The sequence below is a fragment of the Dama dama genome, chromosome 21 (assembly GCF_033118175.1).
Source record: "Dama dama isolate Ldn47 chromosome 21, ASM3311817v1, whole genome shotgun sequence".
Lineage (NCBI taxonomy): Eukaryota > Metazoa > Chordata > Mammalia > Artiodactyla > Cervidae > Dama > Dama dama.
Genome location: NC_083701.1, coordinates 59,016,972 through 59,038,186, shown reverse-complemented (window position 1 = coordinate 59,038,186; position 21,215 = coordinate 59,016,972). Strand labels below are relative to the sequence as shown.

General features: G+C 37.7%; 1 protein-coding gene and 1 pseudogene across 5 annotated transcripts in view; one reads left to right on the top strand and one right to left on the bottom strand.

Moving 5' to 3' along the window:
- Positions 1-21,215, top strand: part of RIMS2 (regulating synaptic membrane exocytosis 2) — a 599,507-nt gene that overhangs the window by 181,493 nt on the left and 396,799 nt on the right. The gene's annotated exons all lie outside the window — the stretch shown is intronic.
- LOC133042725 (leucine-rich repeat-containing protein 28-like) lies at positions 9,256-10,683 on the bottom strand (annotated as a pseudogene).

The following is a 21,215-nucleotide window of genomic DNA, read 5'->3' as shown; positions in this document are numbered from 1 at the left end:
CCATCTCGACTCCTCTGCTGGCTGTCGGAGCCTTGCCTGCCGCTAGCAGATGTGCCCTGGAGGCGTGCCTTCAGCCCCATCACCCACGCCCCTCCTGTGTCCAGTATAGCTGAGGCATGTTGCCTCTATTACATGAGCACTCAATTATAACAGGTAAGGTGACCATGAGTCACTTTGCCGTTGTTCAGTCGCTAAGTCGTATCTGACTCTTTGTGAACTCATGGACTGTAGCCCACCAGGCTCCTCTGTCCATGAATTTCCTAGGCAGGAATACCGGAATGGGTTGCCATTTCCTTCTCCAGGACGAGGCACTTGAGAAGATGCCTAAAGCCACCATCTTGGTGTGTTGCTACATCTTAGGAAAATAATGAAATGACGGCTGTGCTGATTGTTTGAAAACTAGCAAAAGTGAAACAGACAGTGTAAATCCTATCTTGGGCAAAACAGTGGTGATTTTATGGCTGGTATGCTGTGAACACATCTCAGTGCAAAATCTCAGGAACTCAGGAATTTTAAGGTTAGAGGACCATCTTAGATTGAGGACCACCTTAAGCACACAAAAATTTAGGAGCAAGTAGTTTTATATGTAAGGCAATCTAAGGCATTGCCTGTAGGGAGGTGGGAAATGATCCAGTTAAGGAGGGAATACAATATCAGATGCACTCAAGACCTTAACCTCTTAGCAATTGTGTCTCAATCTTACTGGTACTTTTGGGAGACCAAGTATCATTTCCTCAGAGTTATCCCATGCAGTGGGCAAGGAGACTGGAGATATGTATCCATAACTTTCCTTTGCTATTGGATTAAGACTATTTCTGGTGGGTATTAACTCTCTGGAACTCATTGCTCAAGCATATTCCTGTGCCAGAGAAAACAGTCAGGCAGAATATTACAAATACAGTTAGAAAGCATCACTATGTAGGGAGCAGTGAAGGAATAAGCCAGTGTGGGTTGAGACAGCAGCAGTGTCTGCTACACAAGGACTTGACGAATCAGGAAAATTTGTGAAATGGCAAGAGTAATGGTCAAACTATATAAACTTGGATGAAAAAAATAGATGAAAACCAATGGAGATAGGATTTTAAATGAATAAATGGCAATAAAATGGATAATGGAAGCAGACTCCTTCAAAAACTAGATAGCTGAATGAGATAGTTTCCTTTGGACTCTAGAAAGTTAGGTTTAGGAAGAAAAAAGGAAATACTAGAACCCTGGATTACATAATAGATTATTAAGTTTTGGAGTGCATATTGTTAGGAGTTATGGATGTTAAAAATAAATCCAACAAATTTATGAGTACTTACTTCACCATTGTAGGGAAATTAGAAGCATATCTCTAATCTTTGAAGAAGGTGGTAAAAACAAATATATTTCTTTCAATATTATCCCTTGATGCTTCTTTCACTAACAAAGTACTAGCCCAAATGAACGGTAGAATTCTGACACATTATAGGGAAGCAAGATGTAGTCGTTCTTTTTTTAATTTTTTCTTTTGCCTGGTGCCTTTGACATCTGTAACTAGTAAATGCATACTTTACTGACTCAATGTATCCTGTAATTATATCCTTACTTTCTGAACCTCATACAAATCAAACCAATAGCCCCTTTTGTTAAGAAGAATTACTTTTAGTTAGGGAAGAAGTCAAGAGTTTAATATCAGATTTGGTAATTATACCTGGAAAATGGAATTGGTTATAATTTGTATAAACTTTTACTTGGAAAATACTTTCTCTTCAAGAATAAGTCCCCTTACCAGAAGCAAGAAAGAGTGTTTATTTTTTTAATGCAGGTTCTGTATTAATTTATTAGGCATGTATGTGTGGACCTTTTGAATTTTTTTCCCTAGAGCAAGGGATCAGCAAACTCTGTCGCTGGCATCAAATCTGTGCCGTATGTCTTGTAAATAGTTTTGTTGGAACACAGACACATCTGTTAGTTTAGTTATTGTCTGTGGCTACTTTCAGCTAAAACTACAGAGTTGAGCAGTTAGAAGAAACCAGTTATATGGCCTTCATAGCTTATATTGTTTATGCTGCTGCTGCTGCTGCTAAGCTGCCTCAGTTGTGTCCGACTTTGTGCGACCCCTTAGACAGCAGCCTACCAGGCTCTGCCGTCCCTGGGATTCTCCAGGCAAGAACACTGGAGTGGGTTGCTATTTCCTTCTCCAATGCATGAAAATGAAAAGTGAAAGTGAAGTCACACAGTCGTGTCTGACTCTTCGTGACCCCATGGACTGCAGCCCACCAGGCTCCTCCGTCCATGGGATTTTCCAGGCAAGAGTACTGGAGTGGATTGCCATTGCCTTCTTCGATAATATCTATGACCCTTTACAAAAAAAGTTTGCCTTTTCCTGTCCTAGAGAGAGAGTGGTTAGCTCTTTTAGCAGCATTGAAATTTCTCCGTTCTTTTCTTATTTTCTTCTGTTTCTATTTAAATTACTTCAGGTAAGCCTGTTTCCTTGTTCCCCTTACCTCCCTCTCCTCTCTCACTGTCTTGTCTTTCTCTCTCCCCATGTCTCTCTCCTGTCTTACTGGAATGAGTTTTCTAGCAATATTTGACTTGGACAGTAATATGGATTTTCTCATAAAGAATATAGCTCCAGTTTAAAGTACAATATTATTAGTACTTTGTTCTTTAATATCATTCAGAAACCAGCAGCCTCAAAAAGAGAAACTTTTGTTTGATTAATTTAAATCTATGGACCTAGAACTATGCTTGAAGAAAAATTACGTTCTATTTTCTTGCTTTTAGGAGGCTTTAGTTTAATTTTTAACTATATACTGTAGTGGTTTTGACCTATTTTATGACTTTTTATTTTAGCACAGATCTTCAGTTCAGTTCAGTTCAGTCTCTCAGTCATGTCCGACTCTTTGCAACCCCATGAATTGCAGCACGCCAGGGCTCCCTGTCCATCACCAACTCCCGGAGTTTACTCAAACTCATGTCCATCGAGTCGGTGACGCCATCCAGCCATCTCATCCTCTGTCGTCCCCTTCTCCTCCTGTCCCCAGTCCCTCCCAGCATCAGGGTCTTTTCCAATGAGTCAGCTCTTCTCATGAGGTGGCCAAAGTACTGGAGTTTCAGCTTCAGCATCAGTCCTTCCAATGAACACCCAGGACTGATCTCCTTTAGGATGGACTGGTCGGATCTCCTTGCAGTCCAAGGGACTCTCAAGAGTCTTCTCCAACACCACAGTTCAAAAGCATCAATTTTTCGGCGCTTAGCTTTCTTCACAGCCCAACTCTCACATCAGTACATGACCGCTGGAAAAACCATAGCCTTGACCAGATGGACCTTTGTTGGCAAAGTAATATCTCTGCACAGATCTTAGCACAGTGCTTTACACATAGACCTTTAGTATTTACTGAATGGTGAATACCAAGTTGGCTCTAGAACGTAACTCTAAGTTATTAATAATGAGTATTTACTTAATTTACTTATTTACAAAAATAGCAAATATTTGTTATCAACTTAGATACAAAATATTGTTAGAGATTTTCAAATGGTTTTCCTTCACAGTAAGTTTTGAAATGACTGCTCTTTTTGTTAGGCGCAGTTTGCTTACTCTCTGCCTCACTGTGTCCCCCAGAAGTGCCCAGTGCTTTCCCAGCCTTTAATTTACATCCATGTAACCTGACAATTTTATTAAAATAATGATTTGAATTTAATAGGTTTGAGGGAACATCTGAGAATCTATATTTCTAACAAGCTTCCAAGAGATTCCAGTACTCCTCGTGGAGACCAGTGGCAAAGCACAAAGGCCTTTAGAGACCTGTTAGGGAGGGAAACACCAATGTCCTTTAATAGCTCAGTGGCAATTGTCCTCTGTAGCTCTGTCACTAAGAGGCATAACACTTAGTGGACTTTTGTGGTTCTTAAAGGCAGCACCATTCCATATTTGAGTATACTGTTCTGATACATTTATTGAGTCGGGCACATGTTGGCCACATTCATGTAGCTGTAAGTATCTGACTTCTTTATTATAACATATTGGGATGTTGTTCTTCAGCATTTACTTATTTAAATATGTTTTATTTTTTTATAAATTATTTATTTTCTCTTTATTATAGGGTTAGGAATATATATGTCTTAAAAATTATGTAATTTATCAGGACAATTTCTTCCTCTGAATTTCCTTTTCAGGGTAGTAAAGAGGATGTTACAAAGTGTTTTATAAAGAGGCTTTGGGAAGGAAGAGAGTTGTGAACCACCAGGTTAGAGGATCTAAGATGGGATGTAGAAGAAAGTGGGCAAAATAACTATTCTTAAAACTATATGTTTTCTTAAAAAATTACAGGAAAACCAAAGTAAAACTGTTTTAAAACAGTTGATGTTTTTATACATTTGAAATTATTGAAAAGTTGAATGCTTCATACTTTTCATAGTTGAAAATTAATGAAATTTAAGAATAGCTAATTGTTTTTTTTTTCTTTTATTATTATTATTTATTTGGCTGCACTGGGTCTTAGTTGCAGCATGTGGAATCTAGTCCCTGACCAGGGATCAAACCCATGCCCCCTGCACTGGGACCATGAAGTCTTTGTCACTGGACCACCAGGGAAGAGCCTGTTTTTTTCTTTTATGTAAAATTTTACTATTTATCTTTTTAGCACTTCCTAGAACATTGGGAGAAGTTAAAAAACAAGAAATAGTGTGACTAATTTGTATGGTGAAAGAGGTACAAAAACTGGAAGTTAGATGTGGGTCCTGTTCTTGCTTCTTCCCTTTGCTCTCAGCATTTGTAGATGTCTGTCTTTTTTCTGTGTTTACTTTTCTCATTTCTGAAATAGGAAGGGCACTCCCCAAGATCTTAAAAAACACTCCAGCTCTAAAATTCTTTGTTATGTTATATTTTAAGGTCTTCTGCCATGGTATAAATTTGGAAGCATTTTCTTCCATTTATTCCCCCTCTCCTGTAATTCACAGTATTGTGTTAAATTAGTTGAAGATTATATTCATTCATATTATAATAACTCATTATAATAATTCATTTATTTAACAAATATTTATTGAAATTCAGTACAGATATTACCTTTTACCACATGGCTCAGATAACTTCAGCATGATTCATATTTAAAATTGAATATATTGAGAATATTAGGTTAAATCTTCAATAATAAATTTTGACTCTGATCTTGTAATTGTCTTATTATGTAATATTTCTTTTATTTTTGCTACTTCTTTATTCTATTGTGAAACAAGAATTTAAAAGTAATAGGAAAAAGTAACAGAGCTACCTGTTTCTAATGGACTATGAAGCATTTTAAGAAGCATAGCACAAAGAATATATTATAGGCATTATAGATTCTTAAGTATTTATTTCTATGTTTTACTGATTAAATAATGACACAAAGTACTGAGAGACTGCATTATGACTGGGTCTGGGATTTTAATTAGACATGAATGGAAAACAAAAAGTCATATGACTAAATTACATTTCAGTGCATTTTGTTAGATGGTGAAAAATGCTGCCAGGTGTAAGTGATGACAAGAAAATAACAAACTATAAATTGATTATCTTGGATCTAAAGTGTAAAGTTTTAAAGCAAGTTAGAACTTGTATAATGAATAGTTAACAGTTTGGTAATAATCATCATTTCTTGACTGGCTGTTACTCGTGACCTTCCAAGTATCTTTGTGAGCATTTGATTATTTTAGAGTAATAGTAATAATTAAAATATATGTTTAAGACTTCTGCTATATGTGTGGATGGAGTAATAAGGCATAGATTTATATTTTTGCCTGAAGCATCTGAAAAAAATAGACATATTTGAAACAATGGTTTTTAAGAAATTAGGCATCAGACGACAAAGGAGAATCCTGAGAGAAAGGAAATAACGTGAGCCCTGTGATTGTCTTAGTATATTGCTTTGAGAGTTTCTAGGATGTTGCAAAGGGCTTCCTAGGTGGTGCTAGTGGTAAAGAACTCCCATGCCAGTGCAGGGGACATAAGAGATGCGGGTTTGATCCCTGGGTTGGGAAGATCCCCTGGAGGAGGGATAGCCACCCACTCCAGTATTCTTGCCTGGAGAATCCCCATGGACAGAGGAGTCTGGCGGGCTGCAGTGCATAGGGTCACAAAGAGTTGGACACGATTGAAGTGACTTAGTGTGCATGCAGGATGTTGCAGAGGAGAGGAGTATAAGCAGTGCCCAGAGGTCTTCCTGAATTGAGGAGACAGTTCTGAGGGTTTGGGGAGACCAGGGCCACTGGAGTTTGCGAGACAGAGTACCTGAGAGTAGTGAACTGAACAGCAAGATATCCTAGAGATCTAAGGATGGTAATCCTTGAGTTTTCAGTGGAGGGATGATTGGGACACGCATGTGAAGAAACTACTCAAGGTCAGGTAAAGAACCATCCAAAATGATCAGAGGAACACTGGCCTGCATTCACACAGCATCGAGAACAGTGTCTGTTCTCAGCAGCCAGACAAGAAGACCTCAAGATTCCTGGAACATTGAGTAGAGTATTTTGAAAAGTCTTGCCTCAGCAGTGGGGAATAATTAATGCTAAACCGAGGATTGCTTTCAGACAGAATAACAAATCATAAAAACAAGACCTGAAAGGATAAGCCTGTTCCAAGTAATTTAACTGCCTCCCAGGACAAACTTAAAGAAGATTTATAGGAATACAAAAATATCCAGAAGCCACCAAGATAAAATGTATAATATTTGGCATTCAGCCAGAGATAACCAAGCATACACAACAGCAGGAAAGCACCATCAATAGTGAGGCAGTAACCGGATGCCGGACACCGATCCAGAAGCAACAGAGGTGCTAGAAGGAGCAGGCAAGAATGTTAACATTAGTACTGTAATTGTATTTCATATAATTTTAAAAGTTAAGTAAGGTATGTAATATGTGAAAATAAGTGCTAAAATGACCTAATGCTAAAATGAGATGAGAATGATAATATTAGAAATGAAAAGTGCACTTGATGGGGATAAAGGAAGATTAGGTATTGAAGAAGAAAAGATCAGTGAATTTGAAATCAAACCAATAGAAGTTTTCCAAAATGGAACCCAAAATTTAAAAAAATGAAGAAAATAATTTTAAAAGTGAAAGAGTATCACAAACTGTGGGACAATATCAAGTAGCTAAATACATATATTTGAAGGGGAAGGAGAGATGGAGAGTACAAAGAAAAATTTAGAGAAATGATTGCCAGATTTTTTTCAGATTTCACTAAAACTACAAATCTGTAATTTTAAGAAGCTCTCCAAGTATAAGCTAAGTTGTGTCCGACTCTTTGTGACCCCATGGGCTATATAGTATATGAAATTCTCCGGGCCAGAATACTGGAGTGGGTGGCCTTTCCCTTCTCCAGGGGATCTTCCCGACCCAGGGATCGAACCCAGGTCTCCTGCATTGAAGGCAGACGCTTTACCGTCTGAGCTACCAGGGAAGACTGTTTATATACATACATGTTTACAAAGAAAAAGATGACAGCAGATTTCTTGTTGAAAACGATGTAAGAGAGGTGAGAATGTAGCAAATGTCTTTAAAGTACTAAGAGACTAAAAAGAAAATAAAAAAGCCATCAAGCTGTTTTCTATACCCAGGGAAACTATCTTTAAAAACTGAAGGCAAAGATACCTTTTCAGACATACAAATTCAACACAATCATAACTATATTGTAGGAAATAAACAGGGTTCTCCAGGCAGAAGGAAAGGTATACCAGGTAGATACATGTATCAACACAAGAAATGAACAGCAATGACAGTGATAAATACATGGGTAAATATATAATCCTTTTTTCTTATTATTTAAAAATCTTTAGAAGATAATTGACTAGTTAAAAATAATAATAATGTTTTATTATGGGGTTCAGGCCATATGTGAAATAAAATATATGACAACAATGGCGTAACATTTGAGATGGGAGGCATGGAAGTCAACTATTGCAAAGTCCTTTCATTAGATTTGAAGTGGTATAGTACTGTTTGAAGAAAGACTATGAAAAATTAAAGATGTGTATTATAAACCCGAAAGTAACAAAACAAAGAGTTATAACAGATCAACAAAGGAGATAAAGTGGAATACAAAACATACTTAATCAAAAGAAGACAGAAGGAACGGGGGATAGGAAACACATCAGACAAATAGAAAATAAAGAGGAAGTTGATAAACTTAACCATATTGATAATCATGTTATTGTTTGTCTAGCCTCAAGGCACAGGTTTTTCACACTGGTAGTAATTGAAGACCTAACAATACACACCTAACTACAGGGAGAAATCAACAAATCCACAGTTGTGATTGGAGTTACAAATACCCTTCTCTCAATAACTGATAAAACCAGTAGGCAGAAAATCATCAAAGATATAATAGACTTGAAAAACAGTATCAATCAATGTGACCTAATTGATATTTACAGAACAATCCACCAGACAACAATAGAATATTCATTCTTATTAGTGGTACACAGAATAGTAAGAAGATAGACCATATTCTGGCCTTTAAACAAGTCTCATTGTGCTGAAACAGTGAATATCCATTTAGAAAATGAAATTTGAAGCTTGCTTTTTTACTATAAAAATAACCAAAAATGGATCATAGCAATAATAATGAGAATTAGAAGTATAAAACTTATAGAAGAAAATGTAGAAGAAAGTCATTGTGACCTTGATTTGGGCTAAAACTATAAAGCTTCTAGGAAGAACCAGAGGAGGCTATGTTCATGATGTAGGCAAAGATTCTATAGATAAACACAGAAAGTGCTAACCATAAAAGGCAAACAAATGACAAACTAGACATCATCAAAATAAAAACTTTGTTCATCAAAAGATACTAAGAAAATGTATAACCAAATTAAACTTTAAGAAATTTCCAGAGAAAATATTTGCAATACATGTAGCTTAAAAAGAAATATAAAGAACACTTACCTTTAAATAATATGAATAAGGAACTTAGTCCAATGGCTAGGACTCTAATCTCCCAATGCAGGGGATCTGGGTTCAGTCCCAGGTTGGGGAACTAGATCCCACATGCTGCAATTAAGAGTTCACATGCTACAACTAAGAGACCAGGCATGGCCTAAAAAAACAAACAAACAAACAAAAAAACCTAAAAGTGCAGAAAGTATTTTCTTCACAACAGAAATACACAAATGGCTGCTAGCCTGATAAAACTACAAGGAGAATGCCCTATGTCTTTAGTCATTTGAAAGATGCAAAGCAAGGTGACAATGAGCCACTTTTGATGCACTCACTTAGAAAGCTACAATTTTATTTTATTTTATTTATTTATTTTTTTAAGTCGGGGGAGGCTATATTCCAACTTGGGGGAAGGGTGAAGGCATTGCAGTTCTGACGCTTGATCGTGATGTTCAGAGTCCTGCAGTCTCCGAGTGTGGCAGGACGCAAGGGCTGCCGGGCCTGGCTGGACTCTCCACCCCTCTGCCGCGCAGTGTGCGGTATGCGGGCAACTGCAGTGTCAAGCTGGCAACGCTCCTGAGGCTCCTGAGTGTTTATCAACTCAGTAGGTCAAAAGTCTGCAGACACTGGGTGGAGCAGCAGTAAGCCACAAAACTCACAGTTGTCCTCCCCTGGTGCAGCCCTGCCATTGGCGTCTCTCTCAAGGAAGAGAGCTTGGGGTAGACGATCGTAAACATGGGCTCGCGCACTGGTGACAGTGTCCCAGGGGGCAGTGCAGCAGCTCCAGGAGGCTTCTGGGCACCGAGACTGGAGACAGGACGTCCAGATCTTTTAGAGAAGCGTGGTAGGTGTGATGCAGAGTCCTCATGGCCAGCTCCTGCAGAGGCAGGACATGATCCTTCTCTGTCCCTATGGCCTTCACCTCAGCAGGGAGGAAAACGGTTAGTTGCCCTGATGAAAAGGAAAGCAGCTTCACCTCAGAAACTTGAATGGGAGCACCACAGCCACTGCACCCGATGACTTTGTTGTACAGAAAGGATGGCAAGCCTTTCAGATGAATGTTGTTATCCACGTACACGTATTGAAGTTCTCGAGATCGACCTAAATCAAGTGGCAAAAATGCAAGATGGTTTCCAGCCATGGAGAGCTCATTGAGGCCGGGCAGCTGGCAGAGGTGGCGCGGCACACACCATAGACGATTTCGGTCCACAGTGAGGTACTGCAGAGAAAGGCACAGGTGAAGCCTCTCGGGTAAAGCTAGCAAACGATTGGTAGAAATGTCTAGTGTCTGCAGCTCCTTCAAATCGCCAACCTCTGGAGGTAGGAATTGCAGTTGGTTATTAGCTAATCGAAGATGACGTAAAGCTCTCAGACGACCAATTTCTGGGCAAACGATTTCTAAGGCATTGTCACTAAGATCCAAACATTGTAGTTTTACAAGGGACCCAATGGCTTCCGGAACCACAACTACGTTATTTGAGTGAAGATACAGTTCCACAAGGTTTGGAAGCTTCTGAGCAAGGTTTTCTGGCAAGGTTGTAAGGGAGTTCCTTTTCATGTAGAGTCTCTCCAAGTACTGTAGTCCCTCATCTTTCAGTAACTCCAATGGGAAATGCTGCAGATTCCTATAATTTAAGAACAAATTCTTGTGCTTTTCCAGCCTTGCCACAGAGATCGTCTTACAAAGTTCGGATGCCATGGCTGAACATATTCCATCAGGCACGCTGCATTTACTACATCTTGTCAAAATTGGTCCATTTCTCCGCCGGCGGAGCCAGCGCTCCCGAGCTGAGGGGCGCCGGACGGCTAGCCGAAAGCTACAATTTTAAAACAAAAACAAAAACCATGATATCTTTTAACATCTGTGAGGATCTGGAGCAATTGGATCTCTAATACTTTGCTCGTGAGAGTATACTTCCTATACTTCATTTACTCTGCTGGTGAGAGTAAATGCTTCCTGTTTTCAATTGAATTAAACTTGAACCATTGTCAAGTTTCCTTCATTTAAGAAACCTATAAATAGAATTGCAATATATGCCAGTTTTCCCAGGACAGTCCAGTTTGCACCTGCTCTTCTGGCAGCCTGCATACGTTGGCTTTTGTCCTCGATTTTTTTGTATGAAATATTTCATTGAGTTGCATTATAAACTGGCTTGAGTTTGACAGGTCTCCACCTTATACTTTTAGCTTCTGACATGATTTAATTCTGTGTGGAACACATGTGCAGTTAACAAAGTTCTTATCTGAAATACAGCCAGGAACAGTCTATCTTTTCCCCAACTTTTCAGACATAAGATAGTTAACATTCCTCTAAGGACAGGATGTAAAGCACTCGAGGACAAAATGAAGTGTGGTTGAAAGGTGGTGGTGGGAGAAGTATTTAGTATCACTGACCCACTTACCCTGTGGTTATAAGTCAATTTTGTCATGGCTCATTCTTTAGCATTTGAGATGCAGAAATCAAAGTTTGCATAGTCTTTGGAAAATTTAGATTATAGTCTGGATGTTTTTTCCACAGTGGTATTGTCATTTATTGTAGACTGTAAATGTGCAAATGTTTATATATTCTATTATTTGGTAATTTAAAATACTTTTGCAACGAGTATTTCATCAGCAAGGTGCTGAAAATTGAAAATGTGTTTTAACTGACTGTGAATAACCTGCACAAAGTTTTTGTTTCACTTGCCATCCACTAGGGGGCTCATAGCCACTGAATACATCAGTGCAGAAAACAAAATATCTGGTGAAAAAGCAACATCTATTTCAAAAGTTAGTATAGTTATTTTAAGAAGAACCAAAAATCACAGAATAATACATATATAGAAGGTATATTTTACATGTCATTCTGAGAAACATTTCTTTTACTTGAAATGACTGTGCTTTAAAATTAATTTCACTCATTTTGAACTCCAAGTTTCTTTGTGCTCAAAAAGTAAATTACTAACTTCATTAACATAAGAACACCATTGCACTGGTAAGTGTTGACCTTTTAAAAAGAATTTTGAAAGTGGTGGTTATCAACTATAAGACACTGAAGATTTTCTCTACAAAAAGTAGGGGAGGAAATGAACAAATTAAATAGATTTCATGATGTAAGAGTCATGTATCTTCTTCATCAATGTAATCCTAGCGCCTTACACAGTAATTGATAAAGTGTGCTTAATGAAGGGCTTGTCTGGTGACTCAGTGGTAAAGAATCCACCTGTCTTGCCCGAGATGGGAGTTCGATGGGATGGGAAGATCCCCTGGAGAAGGAAATGGTAACCCACTCCAGCATACTTGCCTGGAAATCCCCACGAACAGAGAAGCCTGGTGAGAAGTCAATGGGGTTGCAGAGAGTCATACACGACTTAGTGACTGAACAATGAATGTTAATGTGCTCAGGGAACAGTTACTGACAACCTGAATGAATGAATAACAAAATAGCTTAAGGAAAAAGAAGGCTGATCTATAAGGACATCGGGGTGTCTGACAGAACCCCAGGAAAAGAATGAGGATAAGCTTTATGAACAATTGGAGTTATGGATTCAAATTCTATAAACTCTTATCTGAGTGTTTTTTGTCTATTTCTCACCCAGGGACGGGGGAGCCTGGTGGGCTGCCGTCCATGGGGTCGCACAGAGTCAGACACGACTGAAGCGACTTAGCAGCAGCAGCAGCAGCATCCTAACTATTCTTTCTTGTGTCTTTCCAAAATGGTTTTTACTATTCAGCTGTTCTGTGTGGTAGGAAGGATGACCATCAATAGAAATTTGTTGAACAAATGAGTGAAAGGAATATTGTAGTAGCCTTCATAGTGAAAACCAGTATATCATCATCATTTTACATAATGCTTCGGGATTTTTATGGTAAGTTAACTTAAAGAAAAGTGATGTAGAGAGATTGAGTAGTTAGGAAACAAAACTTTGCTATGAAAATGCAGTTACAAAGTCCAAGATAACACATAGTTGAACTGGGATTTATGCTACTTAGGTTTGAGATAGAGCATGAAGTATAAATTCTTACCATTTGAAACCTATTAAAATGCCTCACCATTTAACTATATGATAGTACATATATAAGAGTATTTTTGGAGGGTCTGTGTGCATTTTCTTCTGACATTCAGTATCAAAATTGATCTTGCCAGTGGCCCATAAAAATGTTACCCAGTCTAAAAGGATATAAATAGCATTTTATGTATCAGGTCTCTTAAACTGGGTGCAAAATCAGGAGCAACTTCTGAACTCATTCATAGCATATACTTGTTAGTGAAATTAGATTAAATTTATTTTTAATTTATCAGCAAGTGTTAGAAGTTATTTTCTCCTAAATGACGTAGTACTATTCTAGATTCATCAAATTATTCTATAGAAATAGCTTTGATAGCTATTTGAAAAATATTTATGCTAATTAAAATACAGTTTATGTGCTAATTAAAATACAGTTTATAATTAGCCACACTTTTTATTTGAATCTTGTTTTGGACTCTTGATTTTGGAGTAAATCTTAAAACTTCTGAGCTCATAGGGAAATTTGTCTTATGCTTCAAAGTGTGTTTTTTCTTCTGTGTATCATGTCCCAGTTCTATGTACCTACTCCATATCCTAGCCACTCAGTTTCTTTTTCTTCTACAAACACTGGTGCTATTTTTGTATGCATTTCTATACTTATTCTCTGCAAATATAAGAATATATTCTTCATATAAATACATACATTCATTACTTTACATATAAAATGTATGTGTGTAGATTATATATTTATATATATATATATATATTTCCCTGGTGGCTCAGTGGCAAAGAATCCGCCTACCAGTGCAGGAGACACGGCTTCAACCCCTAATTCAGGAAGGTCTCCTGGAGAAGGAAATTGTGACCCACTCCAGTATCCTTGCTTGGGAAATCCCGTGGACAGAGTAACCTGGTTGGCTACAGTCCACAGGGTCACAAAAGAGTTGGATACACTAAACAAAAGCAACAATATATGTTTTTTCCTTTAAAATGATAGCATATGTATAGTATTCTATTTCTCTTTTTTCATTTAATAACATATGTTTACCAATACATAAATGACTGTGCTTCATAATTTTTTTTTGGCTTTGCCACATGGCTTGCAGGGTCTTAGTTCCCCAACCAGGGACTGAACCTGGACCCTGGCATTGGAAGCATGGAGTCCTAACCACTGGACTGCCAGGGAATTCCCATTTCACCATTATTTTTAATGGGTGTGTCAAAATTATTTAGTTCCTAATGATGGAAACTTAGGTTATTGCCTAAATTTTTTACTTTACAAACACTGTTGTAATAAATAATCTTATAAATATATGGATTGCATATATGTGTATATATAAAATCTTGTATAAGAGTAAATCTGTAAGATAAATTCCCAAGTTGAATCACTTGGTCAAAAAATATGTGCAGTTTAATTTTTTTTTTGTTGGCATTGGCAAATTGTTTATTATAGAGAATGTACCAATTTATACTTCTGTTCACAATTATTAGGAATCTTATTTTCTAATTCTTTAGCCAGTACAACATTATAACACTTTTGACCTTTACCAGTCTGACTTATGAAAAATGATAGTGCATTATAAAGGAATCTAAATGTTCTGAAAGATATGCAGAAACGCTCAACTTGATCAGGGATAGGTTATTCTGGATCCTTGGCTCAGAGTCTCACTAGGCTGAAAGTAAAGTGTTGACTGGGGTTGTAGTCTCATCTGATGCTCCGGGACCTCTTCCAGTCTCACCAACTGTTGGCAGAATTCAGCGCTTGTAGCTAGTTACTGGGGCCCTCAACTCTTGAAGGCTACCCACTGTTTCCCTTGATGGCTCAGATAGTTAAGAATCTGCCTGCAACGTGGGGGACTCAGGTTCCATCCCTGGGTTGGGAAGAGCCCCTGAAGGGAATGGCTACCTACTCCAGTATTCTGGCCTGGAGAGTCTCATGGACAGAGGAGCCTGGCGGGCTGTAGTCCATGGAGTTGCAAGGAGGCTGACATGACTGAGTGACTAACACGTTGACTATTCTTTGCTATTTGTCCTTCCCTGTAGCATGACAGTTTTTCTTAAACCAACAGAAAGCCTATGCTGCTCTGAATCTCTCTGACTTCGCTCTCTGACCTCTGTAAACACTTTTAATCTATTCGATCAGGCCCACCTTCCATAATTTCCCTTTTGATTAACTTAGAATAGGCTGAGTAGGTACTTTATATACAAAGAATCACCTTCCTTTTGTCATATGATGTAGCCTGATCACTGGAGTAAAATCCCATCATATTCACAGGTTCTGTCTGCTCTCAAGGGCAGGGGATAACAAGGTATGTACACTGGGTCGTGGGAATCTCAGGGGTTATTTTAGAATTCTGCTTACCTTAGATTGCTAGTATTTTCTCCCAATTTGTTATCTTATGATTATGCCTGTGTTGCTCTTTTTCCAGTGTATAAACATAAATGCTTCTTATACTGAAGTAGAGTATTTTTCTTATATGAGTCTCTATATTTAAACAAATGGAGATATAATTCACTTGTAAAAAATTCACCCCTTCAAAGTATAAAACTCAGTGGATTTTAATATATTTATGAATTTGTGCAACCTTTAATACTGTTTAATTCCAGAACATTTCCATCATCCTCAAAAGAAACTCCGTACCCATGAACAGTCAATCCCATTCTCCCCTGCCATCAGTTCCCGGACACCACTGATCTACTTTAGATCTCTATGGTTTTGCCTGTTCTGGACATTTCATAAAAAAGAATCAATATGTGGCCTTTTGTGAGTGGCTACTTTTCCTTAGCATAATGTTTTCAAGATGCATGTTGTAGCATGCATCAGTAGTTTGTTCATTTTATGACTGAGTGTGGATATACCATATTTTGCTTTTCCCTTCATCAGTTGATGGACATTTGAATTATTTCCACTTTTTTGTCTATTATGAAAAATACTGTAATGCAAGTTTTTGTGTGGACATACGTTTCAATTCTCGTGTTTGTCTTTCTGATTGTAGTCATCCTAGTGAGTGTGAAGTTTTGTCTCATTGTGGTTTTGATTTGCATTTCCTGATTCATGATGTTGATCATCTTTCCTTGTGCTTACTGGCTATTTATATATTTTTAATGAAGAAGTGTCTAATCCTTTGTTGTGGCCCTCTCCTCACTAAGATTAAAAATTATCAGTATGATTTTCTCTAAAACTATTATGATTTTATTTTTACACTGTGAAACAGTGACCTGTCTGAAATTTATTAAAGTATGATATGAGATGCAGATCCAACCTGACTTTTTTTCACATGATTACTCCTTTCACTTCTATATTTATTTTAAACAATCAATTTGTCCTTTCCACTGATTTGAGATGCCATTTTATCACATATTTAATTATATCTTAGAGTGTAGATATTCTGTACTGTTCTATTGATGTTTGTTCAAAGCATATATCTAGTTTTAAAAAGCCATTTTATTCCTTAAACAATCCACACTACTAGTTGTTGAAAGAAACATGAGCTTTAGTAATACTATTAATTTCATAGTTACTTAACTGTCTTATGGAGTATTTCGACTATGGAGTGACTGAATTATGAAGTGGTAAAGTCCTGGAGAACGGAAAGGTTATGTTTTTGTCAGTAATACTTCTTCCAGTTATATAATTTGAATGCATTAGTGACCATACTAAAACATCAGGAGAGAAATAGTATTTATGATAGAAATAAATAATGGAAAATCCTTTTCCTGGAAATGCTATTGATAAACCACATGACAAGTAATTTGAATGATTACAAATTATCTGTGTTTATTATTTTTGCCACCAGATAGCGCAAGTACTTCTCAAAAGCAAATCTAATTCTGTGATCACTCCACCTGAACTAGATAAATAGCTGGTTATAGACTAATTCCGGGCTTCCCCGGTGGCCCGTCTGGTGGCCTGGTAAGGAATCCGTCTGTAATGTGGGAGACCTGGGTTCAGTCCCTGGGTTGGGATGGAGGACATGGAGGAGGAGAGCATCGAGGAGGAGGGCATGGCAACCCACTCCAGTATCCTTACCTGGAGAATCCCCATGGACAGAGGAGACTGGGGGCTACAGTCCATGCGGTCGCAAAGAGTCACATAGGACTGAGCAACTTTCACTTTGGACACTTTGGACTTTTGATAGACTAATATGAGGATTAAGTTGGCATTTGAGATTGTGAGATATAGGACTTCCTGCGTATCACTGCCTTTCATATTTGAATATGATGTTTATTTCCAAAATGTTTATCTTCTGTTCTGAGGTCTTCATCTACCAGACTTGTATTTTCAACTGCAGGTTGTGCAGTCTTACCTTTTGTTTCACAAACACTTTCACAATCAGTGTCTTCAGTCTGTGTCTCTTCCCTCCCAGAGTAGCAGCTTCTTTGTCATTCCCTTATCCTGCTGGTTTTACCACCAGGCATCCTCTGACCGAGTTAAGATACTTAGATATTACTTCCTCATCCTCTCCCTGTTGATTTTCATATTCAGTGACTATTTATAAAGGTTTTGGCCAATTCCACCTTTGTTACTACTCTGTTTAGGTATTATCTGTGTCTTGCTTTCTTTCTGACTTCCTGCTTCCCAATTTATTTGCTTTTTTACATATTCTACTTTGTTTTCAGAATTGTGTTTTTGAAGTATAGATGCGATAAAGTCATTCATTTGCTCACTGTTGATGCCTTCCATTTTGTACTTAGAGCTTCAATCCTTAGTTTTCTAAAGGAAGCTAGCATTTATTGAGTACCTACTCTGTTTTGTGCTGTGTGAAAAAATTTAAGGCGTTGAATTCTGATTTCCATGATGATGTTGTAAGGTGGGGTTTAAGAGATCCCCTTTTTTACTGCAATGATTTCTCAAGATTATAAAATTAGAAGTAAGATTTCAGTTGAAACGTTGATTTTTTTTTTTTTTTTTCTGACTAAAAGACTAAAAACCCTATCATTCTACTTTCTGAGGTTCACTATCATCTGTCTTTTTTAACTTCATCTCTCACCACTTTTTCTTCTCCCCCCACAACCTACAGCTCCAGTAGGTAACTAATGAATTTTTTAAAATCCTTCATTATTAAAATTCTAAGTATTTGCTCATGCTATTCCTCTTTACCTAAAATTCTGTTCCGATTGGGTTTACAGTAACTCAACATATTTATTGAATGTTCATTATGTGAGATACGGATTTCTAGGTGCTGAGGGTATAGCAGTGAACAAAATAAAATCTGTCATGGAGATTGCTTTTCAGCTGGGGAAGACAAAGGAATAAGAAATAACTGATATCAATACATTGGATAGCAATGATCTTGAGGCCTGTTCGTTCGACTTCATGGGCTGTGCGGAGAGGAACACTAGAGGGCGCCATTCACTTATTTGTGAGCGGCACAACCTGTAGCTGGCACCTCCCAGGCCAGGACGACAAGTGCTGTGGAGAAAATTAATGCTGGGGAGGAAGGAAGGTTTTTTTTTTTTTTTTGCGGAGGGGCGGGCAGGTGGGTGGGGAGAAGGTTAACAATTTTTAATTAGAAGTGAGGGAATGCCCTATATTGAGTTAAGACTTGCGGGAGATGACTAAGTAAGTCCTGAGGATATCTGGGGGAAGAAGACTCCAGGCAGAAAAATAGCAAGGGCCAAGAAAGTTCAGTGGTAAAGAATCTGCCTGCAATGCAGGAAAGCGCGGTTCCATCCCTGGGTCGGGAAGATCCCCTGGAGAAGGGAAAGGCTACCCACTCCAATATCCTGGCCTAGAGAATCCCATGGTGGGGTCACAAAGAGTTGGACACGACTGAGCGAATTTCACTTTCAAGATGGTTAATTTAAATAAGGGTGTGTCTTGGTGTATCTGCTTAAATGTTACTTTTTCTTCAAAGTTCAAGCCCAGTCTCTACTGACATGAGCGTGTGTGCATGCTCAGCTGCTTAGTCATGTCCAACTCTTTGCGATCCCATGGACTGTAGCCTGCTAGGCTCCCCAGGACATGGGATTTTCCAGGCAAGAATACTGAAGTGGGGTACCATTGCCTCCTGCAGGGAATCTTCCCCACCCAGGGATCAAACTCAGTTTTCCTGCGTCTTCTACTTTGGCAGGTGGGTTCTTTACCACTGAGCCAGCTGGGAGACCCTACTTACATGAAGCCTTCTCTTATTTTTTTTTTTTTTTCCAGTAAGAATTATATTTTTTCTTGTACCTTTATATATGTGTTGTATATTTGGTACCTTTATATGTGTGTGTATACATAGATACATATATGCATACACATTTATACATCTATTCTTTATATTTGTGTATTTGAGCTCTTGCCACTGTCTGATCTTCAGTGTACTTGTTATCAGTGTTTCCTTCTCTCTTACCTAACTTTGAACAATTTGAGGGTATATTTTCTTTTATAGCTTTGTGTCCATACATGCCTAGTTTAGGTTCTAGAAATCGTAGGCTTTCATTGATATTAGTTGAATAGGAATGAAGTGAAATAAATTGAATCACTAAAAAGACAAGCAAATAGTTATCTTTTCCATAACTTTTATGTGCTGCAATTATCCTGTGTTTACAAAATTAAATTTACTGACAGAACCCAGTACTGTATTTTCCTCTGTCTCTTAGATCCCCCTGTTTTTGGTAATGTTTCTGTAAAATCATGTTAATCTGTATAAGAGAACTAACTCTTGGTTTGATACATAACATTGATCTCCAGAATTTTATTGTTTTTTAGATACCTGAAATGGTGATGGGGAATTTTAAGAGCTTAAAATATTTTAAAAGAAGTTCTATGTCTGTTTGCTTTGACCTGACACATTTTAGCTTCACTTTAGAGAATTTGATTTAATATATTTCTGTTTTCCATGTTCTTCAATATAATAGCGGGACCTATGTCCCAGTTCATCAGGGCCTATCCTGGCTTATACCTTTTATTCCAGCATAATTATTAAGAATATCCATTTCACTCTCAAAAGTATCCTTGTGTGGAGGATAAATTACATGAACTCCTATTCTTGGAGGATTTCTATGTGATAACTATTGAAAACACTGTGTAGTACTTAGACTTATGGAAAGTTCCCCGTAGAACTATATTGCAGCAAATACTAGTTCAAGAACTTAGCCTACAGTATTTATTGAGTATATACTTTATTCATAGCACTAGTTTATATGGAGAAATACAAAGATAGTAGAAGATGCACTGTGCCATAAGAATTTATTATCTAATAAGTACATTAGAATTCATGATGTAGTCATATAAACATAACTATTTGAGACTGGTAAAAACAAAATATAACTTAGAAATATATGGAAATAGAAAATTAAGTAAACAAATCTAAGTGATGGAACCAAATATGGCAGCTTAGGGGAAGTTTTGTAGATTTGTTAGAGCTTCAACATAATTTTAATGAAGGAATTTTAAAGACGGAAGATAACAGCATGATGTAAAAACAGTGGGAAAACAATTCTGTGTAATGTATGTATTCCTAGGTATCAGTGTCTTTTCTGCCACTCTTCATTTGGTCCTCAGATGTAGTGAGTTTTGTTAATCATTTTTATCAGTTTATGGCACTTCAGTCATCGGTGTGATACTTTTATTGTGTGTTTCTACCTAAATATGTATCTGAGTAATAAAAAAAATTGTTATGTTGTGTATGTATGTGTTTTAAATTCCATAAATGAAACGGTGCTTTAGAGCTTGCATTTTAAAAGATTAATTCATGTAGCAATGCTGCACCATACTCTGTGGTAGACAGAATGGTGATCTCCAAATACATTCACGTTCTGATCCTTGGGAGCCTGTGAATGTGTTAGTCTACATGGCAAAAGGGACTTTGCAGATACGATTAAGGTTATGGACCTTAAAATGAGGAGGTTATCCTGGATTATCTAGGTGGGTCCAGACGAATCATGTGAGTCCCTAGAACTGGAGAACCTCTCCTTACCGGGTCAGAGAGAAATGATGGGAGTAGGGAAAGCGAGTCAAAGCAGAAGACGGATTTGACTGGCCATTGTTGGGTTTGGAGATGGAGCAGAAGGACCATGAGTTAATTCAGCCACCTCTAGAAGGTGGAAGCCACCTTCAGTTTACAGCCAGTGAGAAAAGGTGACCTTATTTCTACAACCCAAGGAACTGAAATCTGCCAACAACATTGTTGCGCGAAAAATAGATTTTTTTTTCTAGAGCCTCCAAAAAGGAACTCAGCTAGATCCTTGATTTAGTCCATTGAGGCCTCTAGGAGACTTCTGATCTACAGAACTGTAAGATGATAAACTAATGTTTTAAACTGCTAAATTTGTGGTAGCATGTTATGGCGGCAACAGCCATATTTGTGAAATTATGTTAGTGATGGGCAATCTAGGCTATGTGAAAACTCCTTATTACTA